Raw genomic sequence first — 19,274 nt, forward strand, 5'->3', positions numbered from 1 at the left:
AGGGCGGGACCTTCCCTTCAGTCTCCTCTACTTCACACTTCCCCTCTTCCCAGCCAAAGCTGGAGTTTTGCCTAGGACTCTTGGATTCAAAGTCACATAGTCTGGGATATAACAAAGAGTTCACATCTATAGCCTAGGGGAAAGGGAAAGCCTGGGATGCGGTTTAAATTCTGCTTTGGGGGAAGCTTATAAAATTAATGGTATTACTAAAATCATAAGAGCTTGGTACAAGTTTGGGAGTGCTATAACTACAGCTATGTGTAAACGTGCGATGGACCTGAGGTCAGGAAGACCTGCGTTCAAATCCAGCTTCAGACACTTGCTAGCTGTGTGACCCTGGGCAAGTCACTTAATTTCTTGCCCCAATTTCCTGAATTGTAAAATGGGGATAATAATCACACCCACTTCAAAAGGTTGTTGTGCTGATTAAATGATAATAATTGTAAAGTGCTTGTAGGGGATATATAAATGCTTATTCCTTTTCCCCCTCCTACAGTGAACCAAAGTGTAACCCTCTGACCTATTTATTCTGTGTTTAAGCTAATCAGTGGCATTCCTCATTTCCCCTTTTCCAAGAACAGAATGAATGTATGTAGGTCAAAGCAGTCATAACTGACCGTGGATTTTGTGGGAAACAAATTCAAGATAAAGAAACAAAGGAATGGGGGGGGGGGAACAACACGAGCAGCAGTTAGCAAACAGGGAAGTGAAAGTTGCAAAGAGTAAAACCTTTCCATAGTTTTCCTTAGTTCTTAAATAGTTGTCTGGGAACTTGCTTATGAGTTTCTTTGCTTCACTTAACAAAGACTGAGCACTGAGGCCATCCTTCCTTGCTTAGTCCCCTGTCCCAGAACACACACTCTGCCCTAAAAAAAACAATAAGCATTTCTCTTCAATGACATCCATCCCTGCCACTGCTGCCTTTCCATATTCTGTCTCTCCCCTTCTCTCACAGACTACTTCTTTTCAAAACTTCCAGATGCCATTGAAATCTGTGGTTCCAGTCTCAGGGTAAGAAGAAATGCTTTCTTTCTCTGAGATTACAAGCCCAGAATTCCCAGTGAAGGCTCAGACCCTTATCCTACTCACGGGACATTTAGACCAAGACCCATTCAATACCTTGTTACAAAAGATACTTTCAGAGAAGGAACAAGTACTCCGAGGGAACTAGGAATGTCCCTGAAAGAAGACGGCACAGGTGGCACATAAACTGGGCTTTAAAGGAAGCCAGGGATTACACGAGGCAGAGGTCAGGAAACAGGGCAAAGGTAACAGAGATAGGAGCTGAAACATAAAGTGTGAAGAACAGCAAGAAGACCATATTGTAAGTAGAAAGAAGTAATGTGTGTAAAGATTGGAAAGATAGCAAGGAGTCAGGATGTGAAAATGTTTAAGTGCCAAATAAAAGGGTACACATTTGTTTCTGAAATCACCACCAACTATTTATTAAGCATCCACTGTATGCCAGGCACCGTCCTAATTCTGAAGTTCCCAATAGAGAGACATTGGAATTTATTAAATAGAGAGGTAACTTGAACAGATCTGAGACTTAGGAAGGTCACTTTGACAACTGTATGATATATTAGCAATGTAAGAAACTCAAGGTAGAGAGTTTAATTAGCCTATGGCAATAGTCCAGGTGAAAGCTAATGAGGGCCTGAACTGGGATGATCACTGTATGATTGGAGAAAAGATGTATCTAAGAAATGTGGAGAAAAAAGGATAAGATCTGACAATGTAGGATGAGTGAAAGTGAAAAGTCAAGTACAACCTTGAGGCTGCAAACCTGGGTGACAGGAAATATGTTGCTGCCCTCAACAGGGCATATGGAAGTTTGGAAGAGATTTGGATAGAAAGAAAATAAGTTCTGTTTTGGATATATGTTGAGTTTGAGGACATCTAGTTTCAAAACAGGGACTGTGTAATTCAGGAGAGATTAGAGCTGTATATAAAGATCTAGGAAATCACCTGCACAGAGATGATAATTATACCTCTGAAAGCTGATGAGAATACCAAGTTTGAGAGCATAGGAAGAATAGAGAATAAGGCCAGGACAGATTCTTAGAGGACATCTGCAAGTTAATGGGAGTGACATGAATGAACATCCAGAAGAGGAAACTGAAACTGGGAAGGTAGGAGATTAACCAGAAGAAAGAAGAGTCATAAAAACCCGGAGAGTAACCAGAAGCAGGTGATTAACAGTGTCAAATGTTACAGAGAGTTTAAACAGAATAAGGACTGAGAATACTAGGCCATTAGATTTGGAAATTAAGAGATTACTGATGACTTTGGAAAGAGCAGTTTCAATTGAGTAATGAGATCAGAGGTCACAATGCAAAGAGTTTAGAATAGAGAGGAGAGCAAATTGGAGGAACTGAGTATAGATGACATTTTCAAGTTTAGCCAAGAAGGGGAGGAGAGACATAGAATAATAGTTGATGGTAATGGTAGGATCAAGTGAAGATTATGTTTAAGGATGAAGGAGACTTGGGCATTTTTGTAGGCAGCAGGGATTGAAGATTAGAGTGAATATGATAGCAGGGACAAGAAAGAATGGGAGTAATGGTAAATAAATAAAAAGAGATAGCCTTGGTGAGGTGAAAAGCCACCTCTTCATCAGTGACTAGAGTAAAGGAGGAGATAGTGGGAGGTGATGTCAGAGGTATGTGAGAGAATAATGTGACAATCACAGCAAATTAACTTTTCTATTTAAAAAAATTAATTCTTATTCTGAACTTCATCATCATCAAAAAGATAAGCATTTCCATTTATAAAGTAGAACAGAAAAAGATTATACATAAAGATATGTACATGCGTTATGATCAGCTCATTTTCATTTTTAAGCATATAATAAATTCAACACATTATTTTCAAAGCTATAGTATATGTTACCTATGATCTTAACCTTCATTCTGTTCTTTTTCATTGTTTTCCATTCTCAAGCATTTATTTTTTTAATTCCCCCACCTGAAAAAAAAAAAGGAAAGGAAAATAAATATGTGACAATAAGCATAGTCAGCAAAAGTCCCATTGGTTAAATGTCCCAGGTTGGTTATGCCCAAAAATGCATTTCTATTTCTGAATAGTAGGTTATTACATCTCTATCAAGAGGAGGGTGGCATTCTTCATCACCAGTCCTCTGGGAATGATGATCGGTCATTTTGTTAATCAAAGATCTTAAGTCTTTTAAAATTCTCTGTTTTCATATTGTTGATGTTATAATATAAATTGTTCTCCAAGGTCTGCTAACTTGATTCTGCATATATACATATATATACATATGTCTTCTAAGGTGTCTCTGAAATCTCTTTCATCATTTCTTATAGCACAGCACTATTGTATTACATTCATATAACATAATTTGTTGTCATTCCCCAATTGATGAGCATGCCCTTAATTTACAGATTTTTCAAACACAAAAAGAGCTACTATAAATATTTTTGTATATAATTTGCTATAAATATTTTTATATATTTGATCTCTTTGAGGAATAGGCCTAGTATTGGTATTGCTAAGTGAAAGGACATATACATAGTTAAGTTGCTTTTGGAGCATAGTTACAAATTCCTTTCCAGAATGGCTGTATCACTTCTCAGCTCCACCCAAAGTGCATTAATTTTACCTATTTTCCTGCAGCCCCTTCATTTGTCATTTTCCTTTTTTTTATCAGTTGTATCAATCTGATGAGTGTGAGACAGAACCTCAGAATTGCTTTAATTTGCATTTTTCTAATTATTAGTGATTTGAAGCCTTTTTTTATATGGCACAGATAGTTTGAATTTCTTCCTTAAAAAACTGTTTGGGCAGCTAGGTGGCACTGTGTATAGAGGGCCAGGACTGGAGTCAGGAAGACCTAAGTTCAAATCCAGCCTCAGGCATTTCCTAGCTCTGAAACCCTGGGCAAATGATTTAACCTCCATCTGCCTCAGTTTCCTCAACTGTAAAATGGGGATAATAATATCACCTACCTCACAGGACTCAAATAAGATAATTATAAAGCAATGAGCACAGTGCCTGGCACATAGTAGGCACTTAATAAATCCTTTTTCCCTTCCCTCATATCCCTTGATGACTGGGGAATAGATTTTATGAATTATGGGTTCTTATGGATTTGAATCAGTTGCTTATATATCTTAGAAATGAGACCTTGGTAAAAGAAATTTGCTACAAACATATTTTTCCATTTCATTGTTTCCTTTCTAATCTTAGCTGAATTGGTTTTGTTTGTTAAAAAATTTTCTAATTTTAGGTTATCAAAATTGCCCATTTTATCTTCTGCAGTGCTTCCTCTCCCTTGTTTGGTAAGAAACTCTTCTCCTGACTATGGAGTTGAAAGGTAATTTCTTTATTCCTCTAATTTGTTTATGATATCACCCTTTCTGTCTAAGTCGTGTATCTAGTTTGAGGTTATCTTCGTAGAAGTGTTATTCTACATCTAGTTCTATCAGAGTGGTGTCCAGTTTTTTCCAGCACTTTCTGTCAAACATGAGTCCTTGAACCAAATTGAACCTCCATTTTAAGGAGGAGGCCCAGGCCAACCTCATCTTCATTCCTCTTCAGGCTGTATTCCTGACTCTCTAACACTTACTCTATGAGGACACTATTGCCTGAGGATCACATCTTTACAACTCTCTTTTATGTGTTGTCTTGGTTCATTAAAATGTAAGCTACTTGAAGGCTGGGACTGGTTTTCTTTTGGCTTTTATTTGTATTCCCAAAACATAGAAAGCCCTTATTAAAGGTTGTTGTTGTTGATGATGATGATGATGATGTAGCTGGGATCTTTGGGATTATTGAACACTATGCTGCTAGATTCATTTGTTTCTATAAGTTATATACCTTATCTTTTCCACTGTTCAACCTTTATGTTTTTTAAACATTACCGTGTTGTTTTGATGATTACTACTTTTAGAACAGTGTGAGATCTAGTATTGCTAGGTCCCCTTCATTTCCACTTTTTTTCATTATTTCCCTTGAGATTTTTGACCTTTTATTTCTCCAGCTGACTTTCATTATTACCTCTGTAGTTCTATAAAATGATCTTTTGGTATATTGTTAGGTATAACACTGAATAAGTAAATAAATTTTTAAAAATTGTCATCTTTATTATGCAGGCTTGGCCTACTCATTAGCAATTAGTTTTTAGTAATTAATATTTCTCCAATTATTCTGTCTTTATTTCCATAATCAGCATTTTGTAGTTGTGTTCAGATCGTTGTTGAGTGTATCTTGGTAGATAGACTCCCGAATGTTTTATATATATATGTTCTGTGGTTGTTTTAAATGGAATTTCTCTTTCTCTTCCTGCTGGGTTTTGTTGGTAATATACATAAATTCTGAATTTATGTGGATTTATTTTATATCCTGCAAATTTGCTGAAATTATTGTTTTGATTAAATTTTTAGGAAAGTAACACAAAGCAGAAGAGGCAACCAGGCAGTTGAGATCTAGTCTCAGGCTCACCTAGGCAAGCACAGGTTCTCACAGTTGCCATTTTGCTTGGCAGGAGTAGGGAACCTGTGGCCTTCTGGGTCCTTGGGTGCAGCCTTTTGACTGTGTCCAAGTTTTACAGAACAAATCCTTTTATTAAGGGAATTTGTTCTGTGAAGTTTGGATTCAGCCAAAGGGCCACATTTGAGGACCTAGAGGGCCCCATGTGGCCTTGAGCCCGCAGGTTCCCCACCCCTGAATAGGGGAAAGGGAAAGAGAAAAGGAAAAAAAAATCTCCTCCATATTTCATTGTAAGTTCAAGTGAGATCTTGCAAAGTCCCAAGTGAAGTGGTCCAAAGTGTGAGAGGCTAATGTGAGAAAGAATTAAAAGTTAGGCTTCCATAACAGAACAAGGGAATTCTGAGAAGGACTTCCAAGATCTTGTGGGTAGTCCTTCAACCAATCAGAAAATGCCCCAAACATTCTGCAAACAACTAGTTCCTTAAGAAAGAGCCCTGGAGGCTAAAGTGGCCTCAACAGGGCAAAGGCTTTTCTCCACTGAGCTTGCTTAATAAGCTTAATGAATATTAACTGACACACCCCAAGGGTGGAGATAGCCCTCATTTTTTAACATGGGACACATGAACTACACATGACAAGGAGAAACATGGAGGAACATGGGATGGGCAGTTCAGGAAGAGTGTAATTCAGATGAACTAGACCAATCCTAGCCCTGGTGGGTGGAGTACGGATCTTACTAACTATTTAAAAGTTGATTCTACCACTGAACCAGTGCACAAGTGCTACTAGAGTGCAGTGTGCCACCTTCTCGCAAGAAGAGAAGTGTAATAAAGGCTTTCCTTCACTCACTCCTGTAATAGATTTTTATTTCAGATTTTTCTAACACTAAGACTCCAGCTATTTATGCTGTATCCCTAAAACCTTTAAAATGTATTTATTCAGTAGATAATTTTGTATATATACTTCTCTATGTGCTCTTGATTCTCTCAGCAAATCACAAGATGTTTCCTTTGCGTATCAACTGTCTTCTTCTAATGTCCAAGGTCTTACAGTCCTTTCAAATTGATGAAGCATTTAGTCATATATTTGTTGTAGGGGTATAGAAAATTCCTTAACATTTTCTTTATATTTGGGGCCTTCCGAGATTGTACATACATGTTATTTTTCCCTAACAAAATGTAAGTTCCTTGAGGCCAGGGACTGTTCAATTTTTGCATTTGTATCCCCAGCTAGGCACTTAATAAATGTTTATTGATTGATTGGCCACCATTGCCAGGGTCCTATTACACTGATGCCTCTCTCCCTTGACTTCCTTTCATATCCAATATCTATGGGCACAAGAACCAGATTCTCCTAGTTGTCTAAGTTGCAGCTATTATCTGCACTCCTGCCCCCACCAACTTTTAGCAAATGCAGGAATTTCTAGCTATAGCTTTCCTGGTGCTACCTACTTTCAAGGTGTTGTGAAGATCAAATGAGAAAAAACACTGAGTAAAACTCAAAAATCAATTTGTTGTCAAGAAGGAATATCATGCTCTTCATATCATTGCATGAAAATTCTCTATTATTATCATTTCACCTGGTCTTGTTAGCAAAATTATAGTGAGAGGCTTGTTACATTCAGGAAAAAATTAGAAGCTATATGTTATTAAGGGCTATGAGTTACTCAATCTTTATTCAATCTTCTGCCAAAGATATGTGTAGGAGCAGTTGCTCCAAGTACTGTTTCCACCCCACCCTGACTCTGTAAAGTCCAGATCAACAGAATGAATTTAGGGACACAGTGAGCATAAAAGGTGCTTCTAGAAATGTTCCTGATACGTGTTTGTATGTACTACTGAGAATTTAGCATGACCTACAAATTATTTTGAATTATAGTTACTATTACAACTGAAAAGTATGGGGGCAGCTAGGTGGTACAGTGGATAAAGCACCGGCCCTAGATTCAGGAGGACCTGAGTTCAAATCCAGCCTCGGATATATAACACTTAACTAGTTGTGTGACCCTGGGCAAGTCACTTAACCCCATTGCCTAGGCCCCCCCTCCAAAAAAAAAAAGAAGGAAAGAAAAGTATGGATAAGAATGAAATGAAATACCTAAGTGAATGAGTGGACATATCTCCACCCACCCAACCCTAACGGCCTTCCTTGCCCTCATTTACCCAATCATTTGCAATTTATCACCTGTAAGGTGTATGGCATTGTTGTTAGTAATTCAAGTGTTGACTTGGCATCAAGATTGAGAGCTAACTCTGGAGTGACAACAACTTCTGTTCCAGCCCTGCCTTAGACATGTATTTGCTGAGTGACCCAGGGCAAGTAATTCAACAGATTTAAATAGCTTAGAAAAAATAGTAAACAACTAAAGAAAGCTTCTAAATGCCTGTTGTTATAATTCTGTTGTAAAGATCTTCAGTATCATATTATGAACAGACTGATAACAAAGACTTCATTCGAAAAAGCAGTAATAAACTCAAAAGAGGTGACAATGAGGCAGGAGTGGCGCCAGGAACATCAAGGCCACAATACAAATGATATCATTTCTGGCAAAATCACCTGTCCTCATCATGGATCAGGGTCACCTACAGGATAGAGTAGCTACGAGGTCCTAAGTTTTTTGAATGACTTTAGTGAGCTCCTCTCAGATCCTCCATTTAAGGGCAGCTGCCTCATAATTTCCTGCCCTGGTAGCTCTCATGTACTATATTATTGTCTCCAAACTCATTCTTCTGCAAGACCATATCAACTCTGAAATTCTCAGTTCCTCAGTACTTCTGTCCCTCCTTCCCTCTTATTGGACAGGGTGCAGGGAGGACATTACAGTCTGACTCCCATATCCTCCATTTAAGGAGGAGCCTAGAGCAGCCATCTCATGATTTCATACCCAGCTGCAGAACTTCATCATGATACCTGCATTGATTTCCCCTCCTTAACCTACCTCCCCTTTCAGCTTCTTTTTTATGTGTAGTCTTCCCCCATTAGACTGTGAGCTCCTTGAGGGCAGGGGCTGGTTTTTTGCCTTTCTTTATATACCTGGTGCTTAGCACACTACCTGGCACCTGCATAGCAGGTGCTTAATAAATGTTTGTTGACTAATTAATTAAATACAACTTATTCCAGGGTCCAAGTGAGTACTGACACTCACCCCACCACCACTACTAAATTCACTGTTCCTTAGTCTACCAGTCAGAACCTCCCCCTCTATTCTGGGCTACACCTGCTTCAGGCCAATCTCCTGGTAGTTTAGGTTCAATATAGGAACAAAATGAGATACTCACAGTCCATTAAACATTGTATTTATTTATTTTATTTTCAATTCATGGAACAAAATAAGCATTTCCATAACACAGTAGAATAAAAAAAACAGATGATTGTACATGAACTGCAAATCCACTGTCTACAACTTGCTATTCCTTCCAAATATACAACAAAGTTATAATGTAAACTTCTTTTTTTTTCTTCCCTCCCTCTGCCTCTTGCCCTAGAAATGTTTACCATTAGACACAAATAGGTATATATGTAAAATTATTCTAAACATGCTTCTTTTTATCAGTTCTTTCTCTGGATGCAGATAGCATCTTTCTTCATATTCTTTTATTTTTAGTTTGTGTATTTATAATAGTCAAAATGATTCATTCACTCAAAGTAATTCTTAAAACAATATTGCTGTTATTGTATACGATGTTCTCTTAGTTCCATTCACCTTGCTCTTCATCATTTCATGCAAGACTTTCCATGCCCTTCTAAGATTATTGAGCTCATCATTTCTTATAGCACAGTAATGTTCCATCACAACCATACCCCAGTTGATGGAGATCCCTACAATTTTCAGTTCTTTGCCACCACGAAGAGAGCTGCTATAAACATTCCATTCACATTCAAAGTTATAATTACTATTTGTGAATTTCCTTACATCTTATTTTTTGCTATTTTCTTTCTTGGACTCTCTTTTTACTCTATCCCTGTTACCTCACCTTCTCCCCTCACCCTCCCACCCTCTCCCCATTTCACCTACCCCCAAAAATCTCCCCCATCCCTTCCTCCCACATCCCAATCTCAATCCACATACCCCTCCAAAAGTCCCTCCCCGACTTTGTCCTCCAGTTTTCTCACCTGGCTACATGTTCAGAAGACTTCTACACACTTCCAGATGAACTCGCGTTTCGTCTTCAACCCAAATGAGCATAAGGTTCTAACATTGCCAGCCTTCCACCCCAACCTGCTTCCTCTGCATTAGTTCTTCCTTTCACACCCCATTTTATAATATGTTTGCTCCCTTTTACCTTTTGCTACCCAATATTGTTTCTTTAGAATCACTTCATCTTCTACAACTCAACTCCAACATTTCTTTCAAACTACTAGAAAAAAGATTTACTTAGTCATGACAAGAGGCTATTTAACAATGACAGACATTGAGGATATTTTGCATAGATTTATCTCAGCAAAGCTCTCTTGTTTGAGTTACCTACTGCGATCCACCAACCGAGTATCACAGCATCCATGACTATTCTGTATTTAGGCAATGAGAAAGTGATGTACACAGTCAGAGCCTTTAGTCTGTAAGCCAAGCAAGTCCAAGGAAGGTCTCAATGCCAATTAACAGTGGAAGAAGCCTAACTTGAATGAGGGCAAGGGTTCCTATCAGGGAAGTGATAACAAATTGCTGCCCTATTCTTCCACAGAGGATGAGTAAGGACTCTCCCTCATTTTCATCCAGGGACTCAGTATGGTCAAGTATGGTCACTAAGTAGGCTAAAGTATAAATTCATGTTTACCATAATTATGTGGATAGTTTCACTTCCCTCATGTCATTAGAAAGCAAGTCACCCACCAATGATTCCACCTTAGTCTCCTAATCTTCCCCTGGTAATGAGTTGTCTGTATCAAAAAAGGGGAAAAAAGAGTCAATTGAGAGGCAACTGTGTCCTTTCCATAGGATTTTGGAGTCCTGTGGGGGAAGGGATTAAAAAAAAATAGATTACTATATAGGAGTTAAGAAAAAGAAAGGCCTTGAAAGTATTAATTAAGACTATGTATAAAAATAGTCTATCTTCACTAGGTAAATCTTCCTGGAGACCAGATATAAGAAACTATTAGGTAGGAGAGTCTCCCTTCCTCCTAAGTGGAGAGTTCTCCACCTGTTCCTCTCAGATATAGTTTTAGGGATCTGGGATACCCAGCCATCATAGAAGCATGAGAATAAAACTGTTGTTTCAAGAGTCAATTCAAGTATTCAACAAGGCCAGCCATATAAGGTTGGTATGGGAGTCACAAAACTCAGTGACTAGGATGGTGATGTGCACAGTCTCAAACCAGCTTTGAGATGAAGTAACTGTCCTTATTAGAGGTAATGTTCCAGCCAGGCCTATAAGGAAGAATGATTTAATTGATTTGCTAGTCAAAAGCTGATCAATAACCATATGACATCATATAGGATTGGTCATTTGCAGGCAGGTGCTCCAATTGGCATGAGGGGTACAACAGTTAAGAGTAACTGCATTGGAGATGGCGGAGTAAGAAGTAAGTTGCTCTTACCCTCCCTTATTAACCTCTGAAAGCCCAGAAAATATCACCCCCGGAAAAACCCTGGAACAGCTGGACCAGAACTAAGATGGGGTGCAGCAGCCCAGGAGCCCAGGTAGCTTGAGGGATTAAAGGGAAAGGCCCCTCTTGCCCTAGGGGAAGGGGAGCAGTACAGAATGGGAGGTGTCCCAGCAAGCTAGCAGAAAGCCCCACCTCAGCATACCAGGAGGAGATCCTAAAACCCAGGTGGTGGTACAGGCAAACACCAACACCTGGACCCCCAAGTGACCCAGTGAGGGCAGGGAACTGGTGGAAACTGGCTTGGAAAACTGCCAGGTGCCTTGGCATTCTACAGCAACTGGGTCTCCTAGTACCTCAGCAAAACTAAGAGAAGCAGTGCTCCGAGGGGCACCAGGTGGATAAACATCCTGTAACATCCATCTAAAAGGAGGTGAAGAAAGTGAAAGGAAGGAAAGGTGTGGGTGAGCAGGAAATCTCCAGGAGCCACACTACCCAATCCTACCCCTAGAGTTCCAGTGTTGCTGATTCCAGCCCAACACCAGGTAAGCTGCCAGAACCCTACAGCCTCCAACTGCCAGCATTGGAGGCCCCAAAACACAAAGCCAGTGACCAAGCCCTAGGATCCCAACAGAAGAAGTTTGGGTCAGTGCCCTCTGCTCCCCAGCAAGAGAGCTCAATCTCTTTAAAGGCCATGAAATAAGTAAACACCATGAGCAAAAAGAAATGTACCATAGATTCTTATTATGGGAAGAGTGAAGATCAAGGCAGAAATTCTGAAGAGGATAACATTGTCAACAAACTGACATCTGGAACCTCAAAAGGGAATATGAACTGATCTGAAGCCCAAAAAGCCTTCTTAGAAGAGCTCAAGAAGGATTTTAAAAGTCAAATGAGAGAGGTAAAAAGAAAAAGTGGGAAAAGAAATGAGAGGTATGCAAGAGAGAGTCAATAACTTGGAAAAAGAAGGACAAAAATTAACTATAGAATGCAAGTCCTTAAAAAATACAATTGGCCAACTGGAAAAAAAAGTACACTGAAGAAAACAAGTCCCTAAAAAATACAATGGGCCAACTGGAAAAAAAAAGTACACTGAAGAAAACAAGTTCCTAAAAAATACAACTGGCCAAATGGGGAAGGACGTACAAAATCTAATAGAAGAGAACAATTTGTTAAAAATTAGAATTGGGCAAATGGAAGCTAATGAATCTATGAGAGAGCAAGAATCAGTCAAACAAAAACAAAAGAATGAAAAAATAGATGAAAATAAAATACCTCATTGGTAAAACAACTGATCTGGAAAATCGATCCAGGAGAGACAATTTAAAAATTATTGGTCTGCCTGAAAATCACAATGAAAAAAAGAGCCTGGACAGTATGTTGCAGGAAATCATCAAGGAAAACTGCCCCAAGATTCTAGAACCAGAGGATAAAATAGCCATAGAAAGAATTCACCGATCACCTCCTGAAAGAGATCCCAAATTGAAAACACCAACTAATATAGTTAGCCAAATTCCAAAATTACCAGGTCAAAGAGAAAAAACTGCAAGCAGCCAGAAAGAAACAATTTAAATATCATGGAACTACAGTCAGGATTACACAGGACCTTGAAGCTTCTACATTGAAAAGACCATAGGGTGTGGAATATGATATTCCTTAAGGCAAAGCAGCTTGGATTACAACCAAGAATCAACTACCCAGTGAAAAGGAGCATGATCTTTTAGGGGAGGAGATGGATATTCAATGAAATAGGGGATTTCTAGACCTTCCTGATAAAAAGACCAGAGCTCAACAGAAAATTTGATCTTCAAATACAAGACTCAAGGGAGACATAAAAAGGTAAATGGGACAGAAAGAAACATATTATTAATAAGAGCAAACTGTTTATATTACTACAAGGGAAGATGACACTTGTAACCTTTGAGAACATATTGTTATTATACCATGTTAAAGGGGTATACATAAAGGGGGTGGACATAAGTTGACTTTGATGTAATGATAAAAAAAAATCTAATCAAGTGGGTTAAATGGATCCAAGTAAGTGGATTAATCTGATCTAACTAAGAAAATGTACTGAGAAAAGGAAAGGAGGAGGCAGACAAGGGTAAATTATATTACAGAAAAAAGGCACAAAAACCTATTACAGCAGAGGGAAAGAAGGGAGGGAGATGAGCATTGAACCTTCCTCTCATCAGATTTGGCTCAAGAAGGGAATGACATAATCATTTAGGTACTAATATTGATAGACTTAATCCTTTTCAGCAATACAGGGATCTAAGACATCTCCAAAGGCCTCATGATGGAAAATGTTATCCACATTCAAAGATCCAAAGAAAGAACTATGGAGTTTGACTGCAGATAGAAGCATACTCTTTGCTATTTTTTTTCTTCTGTTGTGTTTTGTTTCCTCTTGTTGGTGTTTCCTCCTATTCTTACTTATGACATCACTAATGTGAAAATATATTTAATAGGAATGTATATGTATAGCCTATATTAGATTGCATGCCATCTTGGGGAGGGAAGTGGGGAGGGAGGGAGAGAAGAATTTAAAACTCAAAAGCGTATGGAAGTGATTGTTGATAAATCAAAATAAATTAATTTTTAAAAAAGAGTAACTCTGTTGCATTTAGTTAAGGGAATCATATGATACTGCACTTGCCACAGCAAGGTATCATGACCTCCATGTCCAGATTGACAATGAACCTAGTTTTCAACCTCTGTCATTCTTTTAAGGATGTCAGTTTGGTTGTTCAGTTCAGGAGAGATTATATTATTTTTCTAATGGGTTCTGACTTCCCCTACAAATAACTTTATATAGTGGAAGGCATTGGCAAAATTCCTCTGTTTGGTCCAGATCCCAAAAGGAGAGCTTTTGATTGTCCTCCCCAGGCCCCAGACCACTTAGTCAAACTCATGGTTACTTCCCGGGAATCTGTGTAAATTAAGATCTTATCTAAATAATCCTTCAAGGCTTTCTCACATACCAGCCATGTGGCTGCCAATAGGAAAATGTGCCAGAACACCCCCCCACACCCCGCAATCCTTTTATCTGTCAAGCTTTGTTACCAAATTAATGGCCAGCAAGCTCTAGTTGAACATTCCTCTCTCACATCAGGCAGAATAGTCAGTGAACCAGGAAAAAAAGACAATTCTAAAGAATTAGGTCCTCATAGGTGCCTATTAGGCTGGGTCAGTGGGGGCCTTCTTTATTTCATTGAAAGAACTTTCCACATACCACTGGAAGGGTCCTTGCCATAGCATATATAGGATATGACTATCCACTAACTCCATCAGCTGTATTTGCAGAACTCTTTCCCTACTTCAACCACAATATAAACTACCATGCCTTCTCTTTCCAACACAGACTTTGCCAGTTGTCATGGAATGGGCCAGATTCAGGCCATGCCCTAGTACTTTAGGTTCAATATTGGAATGAAATGAGACACTAGAATCCATCAAACATTTTATAAAAGGTTTACTTAGCCATAGCAGAAAAAGAATGCTCAATTCGATACAGCACTTAGCTTGGGTATATAGAGCCTTCTTCTCTCTTCTCCCTACCCCTCTCCACCAATTCCATATGGAAACATGACTGGTCAGCACGGCAAGATTTCATAAATCACACAAATTTGGGTCTTCTACCAAGTCTGAAGGAACTCAACTCCAAATAAGAGGGTCTTTTGTGTTTTTGTATCTGGGATCCATGGATAAAACAAAAGGGGTCTATGGATAGATTTCACTTAATTATGAATGTAGGCAACAAACCACAGTAATTTTAATACTATTATTGGTGACTTTGTCACTAATAGAAATCACAGACATTTTTCCTGCTATATTATAGTTGTTGAAGCTATCTCAAAGTATCATTTACATTTATTGCTACTTCAAAGTTACTTAGTTATTAGAACCACCACTAGATCACATATGATTGCAGTCTTCCTCTCTACAGACATTTGTGCTACAGTATATATGGGGCCAACTACAGCGTGATTCTGTGTTGTTCAAGCAGTAAACCAAAATGGTTAAACATCAAATGGTAAAGTAATTTAATGGGTCACATTGGTGATCCATACACATTGCTTTCTATATATTTAATCTATAATTGTTTGTTGATCAGTACCAGGAAGGAGATAAATCATTTTCATTGTTCCTTAAAGTTTTTTAAAACTGAGCCTTTCAAATGAGAATTCTTAACTCTCTGTAAGGCAGCATGGCCTTTTGTAATATGGATAGGCAACAGGGCTACAAGTGGAGTCCAGGCAAGTTCAAATTCATCTAACAGTTGAGATAATTTTTGAAGCATGTTATTTAAATAATTTCTTATTATTGCACAGATTGCATAGTGATGGAGTCATACCCAGTGTTGCAAATTTGGTGAGTATAACAGTTCTTTTATTTTTCACTTTGTACTCCTTTTTTTCCATACTTTTTAAGAAGTAAAGGCATGCACATGCAAAATGTTGTACATGGGGTGGACATATATTATTATTCCATGAAAATACCATGAATTTAAAAAAAAAACTTCTTGAGAAAACTGTGAATGATATTAGAAATGAGAACCACTTATTTGTAATATTGGCTATCCCTGTCCCCACTGTCTGAAGGCTAGGTATGTTACATCTCACCCATCTCCTAAGATTCCTCAGTACCTTTGAAGGGATTGGGGGGTCTCTAGGCTCACTGGCAATGGCTCCAGCGCCCATCAATAGTGTTATCTACTAGGTAGGTCCTCTGAACCCCAATTCCATTTAATCATTTGTAGTGGAATTAACTTTTGAAAAGAAATACTTCAGAAGGTATAATAACAAATATACAAACAACTTAGCTCAATTCCACACAGTCTCATGTCTAGGTCCAAAACCCCACTCAGGCTTGAGTCCCAGGTACTCTGGCTTCTCAGGGGTTCCCTACCTAGCTAGATGGATACAATATTCTGCCTGCAATACCGGCTCCAAGGTTGCTGTGGCTCAAATTTTCAGAACCCGTGGGATCACCAATGGAACCTAAAACTAAGAAGGAGGAAGGAAACAGAACAGAAACAAATACCCCTACTTGTAAAAGAGAATGGGGGGAAAGGTATCTCACCTTCTAGTTTAGTTCATAGTATTCATACTGAGGGTAAACTGTGATCTTCAGCCTCCAGCAGGAAAGAGCATGCAGGAAAGAAACTGTTCCAGTCTGGTAGTTTTAAAAGATGCAGCTTGTTCAGCAGACAATCAAAGGAAGCTACTCCTACTCACTTAGGAGGAAAATGCAGGATGCAGGGTATCTCCATGTTAGCAGGTCTGGGCTTGTACAGGGTAACTCCCCTTACACATTATTTCTAAAGAAGTACAGAAAGCCACATGATTCCACAAACAACAATAGCCAAATTCAAGGAAGGAAAGTAGTCCCGAGATACTAGTATAATCTGAATGTCTATCAGAGGGTGAAAAATAGTTTAATGCATTAAAACTTTGGGTAAATCATAAAAGCTGACTTATTTGACACAAATTTCTTGGATATCTTACACTTTCTTTAATGTACAAATTACTTCTCTTTATATAGATTTCTCAAATCACTTAAAACCCATGCAAAATATCATTTCAGAAACATACATTTAATAAAATATTTGCTTTAGATTTATTTGTTTTACATTTTACAGGCCCAACTTAAGTTAAAATGTCAAAGAAAAGGAAGTATGATGGAAACCATGTATTTTATGGTTTCACTTGCATTAATGAATATGACCGGTCACAAAAGCTACAGTAATTTTTTATGTAGAAAAATCCTTGCAAAAGAAAGCATATAGTCCTCAAAATTGAAAGAACCCCTCATGGCTGCCCATCTTGAAAGTGAAACTAAAGGGGTGTTTTTGGGGGGGGAAGAATTTATTCAAAAAAGTTGGGACACTTCCAAAAATCAGATTTGCTATTTCACAAACCTTTTCTTGAAATATCAGATAAAGTTGGTTCCTGGCTTGGCAAATGAAAGATGACTCTAGTAAACCATGAGTACTGTAAGCGGGCAAAATGGTTTGTGGATTATAACAGAAGGAAAAACTGGAGGAAGTTCCCATTGTCAAATGAGGTAATATGTTCTGGAATAATTGATGTTTCTTTTTAACATCTTCAAGCAGGTCATTGAAGAACTGGCAGCCTTATCATTTCTCTTAAGTATGTGACTGGATAAAACTACAGACATTTCTGAATGTAGCCAGCTTCTTGTTTTATTTGTTATGTGCATGCTGATGCAGTCAGGGAATTCTTTTCTTGTGAGTTTCTTTTGGAGATGGGAAAGACTTCCTGCAGAAGGTAGGATTTCAGTTGAGTCATGAATGAAGTTGAGAAAGTAGGAATTGAGGTGAGGGTAGAGAATATTCCAGGTATGGAGAATAACCAGTACAAATCCATGAAGTCAGGAGATAGGGCAGCTTGGTGGCATGGTGGAAAGAATGCTGGGTTTGCAGTCAGCAAGACTCATCTTCTTGAGTTCAAGTCTGGCCTCAGATGTTTACTGAACTTACTGATGCTGTGTGACCCTGGGCATTTGGAATGTCTGTATATGCTGGGTGAGATGGTCAGTTACCACTGCAATATGGCTTATTCTTACTACCTCCTTCCAGAGACAAAAGTCAAAGTATGTAAGTTCCAAAGGTATTCTGGGATTGATATGGAATGGCTGTGTGACTCTGGGTAAATCATTTAACTTCTCTATTCCTTAGTTCCCTCATTTATAAAATGGAGATAATAGAAGCATCTATTTTCCTCACATGGATGCTGTGAAGACCAAATGAATTAACAGAAGTAAAGCATTTTGCACATCTTAAAGTGCTATATAAATGCCACTTCTTATTATTGTTATTATTTTATACTCTCCAGATATGCAACACAAGTATTACTTTCCTTTGAACACATAAAGGACAGGTCAGACACTTCATATAATCACTGGCATTTTAAATGTAAGGAGTAGGTGAGGGAAACTTCAATTTCTGCCTTTATGAAGAGTAGAATAGAAGCCATGACTGCATGGTCCTTTGCTCTCCTGTCTTCAAGATAGGAGTTTGTTACAGGTGGACACCATTTAGTGCATTACTGTTCAACATGGCAATGAGCTTCAGGGGAAAAATTGAAAGCCAAAACATACTTACCAACTGGCAAACAGTTTTTGGTAACCAAAAATCTGCCTTGTTACAAATAGTGCAAACAAATGGAATATTCAGAAGAATTAGAAGGTATAATTGAAGAAGATGATGATGATAAGGGATGAGTAGATATGTATCACAACTCAGGTATTACAGGAGTGGTAGAAGTAGTTAAGGAGATTACCCTGAAAAGCAAGGATAGTATACAACTTCACAGCTTTATGTGATGAGGAAGAAGAGAAGATGAGGGAGAAGTAGGTATAAAAGAATATGAAGAGAATGGATGCGAAGACCGATGAGGCTACTCTGGACATAAGGAAAATAGTAAAAGCTAACAAAACTAAAAATTATGCTGACAGTGAAGATGCTATTTTACAAACCAGAATTTATTATCTTTGTATCACATACAACAATTATTATCAGACTCGAAAACTCTGGTTATTTGGTTATGATAAGCATTTAATAGGACATATGTATGAAGACACCAGTTAAGATCATGTGAAGAAAACAGTGACCATCAAAAATCACCTTCATCTTCCACCACCTCCCATGTGTTCAGTTCACCCATGCAGATATGTTGTGGTGATGAAAAAAATCATTGACACAGTTTCAGAAGGTGAAGATGACCTTGGGATTCATATGTATCTTCTTATTTTCCTGAAATTTGTACAAGCTCTTATTCCAACAATAGAATGTGACCAATGAATATAATTTCTGTAATAAAGGGACTTATGTTTGTCCATTAAACAAAAAAGACATTCCTTGTTTTTTCTTTGCACACAGGCTTTTATTAAATAAGGCTGGTAATGGAATGTCTTTTTTGTTTAATGAATAAGCATAAGTCCCTTTATTATAGAAATTATATTCATTAGTGAGTATGGTCCCATCTATGGGTCAATTCTTTTAAAATTAGAATCAATAATCAGCATAGAATTCACAATCTTTTCATTACATGGTGACGTATCTTGTGTAATCATATTATATCGTTGGAATGACAGCTTGCACAGTGGTCTTCTCATTTTGCTCACTTCACTTTACATCAGTTCATATAAATCTTGCCAGGTTTTGCTGAAGCCATCCCCTTCATCATTTCTTATGGCACAATAATATTCCATCACAATTATATACCACACTTGTAAGAAATAACAAAGAAGATAGT

The 19,274-nt window shown here is 38.1% G+C and overlaps 1 pseudogene; it reads left to right on the forward strand.

Annotated features, from left to right (window-relative positions):
* Positions 1-18,036: 18,036 nt before the first annotated feature.
* On the forward strand, positions 18,037-18,820 carry LOC110218237 (ubiquitin-like-conjugating enzyme ATG3 pseudogene; annotated as a pseudogene).
* The last annotated feature ends 454 nt before the right edge of the window (positions 18,821-19,274 follow it).

The sequence above is a fragment of the Phascolarctos cinereus genome, unplaced genomic scaffold (assembly GCF_003287225.1).
Source record: "Phascolarctos cinereus isolate Bilbo 61053 unplaced genomic scaffold, phaCin_HiC Scaffold_5;HRSCAF=322, whole genome shotgun sequence".
Lineage (NCBI taxonomy): Eukaryota > Metazoa > Chordata > Mammalia > Diprotodontia > Phascolarctidae > Phascolarctos > Phascolarctos cinereus.